This window comes from Phytophthora parasitica, assembly GCF_000247585.1.
Source record: "Phytophthora parasitica INRA-310 unplaced genomic scaffold supercont2.294, whole genome shotgun sequence".
Taxonomy (NCBI): Eukaryota; Oomycota; class Peronosporomycetes; order Peronosporales; family Peronosporaceae; genus Phytophthora; species Phytophthora nicotianae.
Window position 1 is genome coordinate 5,278 of NW_008649280.1, and position 208 is coordinate 5,485.

Below are 208 nucleotides of genomic sequence, written 5' to 3' on the forward strand. Positions count from 1 at the left end.
CACACGCCATGAGTCGGATTCCCCACGAATATTTTGTTGCTCTCTATCGATTTCTCCATCAATTGAACCTTCGTCGTCCGGGACGTACTCGACAAATGCTGCTTCAAGATCAGCATCCGTGTACTCGCTATTTTCTGCAGGATCACTTTCAGCGATTTTGGCGTACAAATGATTGTTTATCTTGTAGAAAGCAAACAAGTCTCGAACC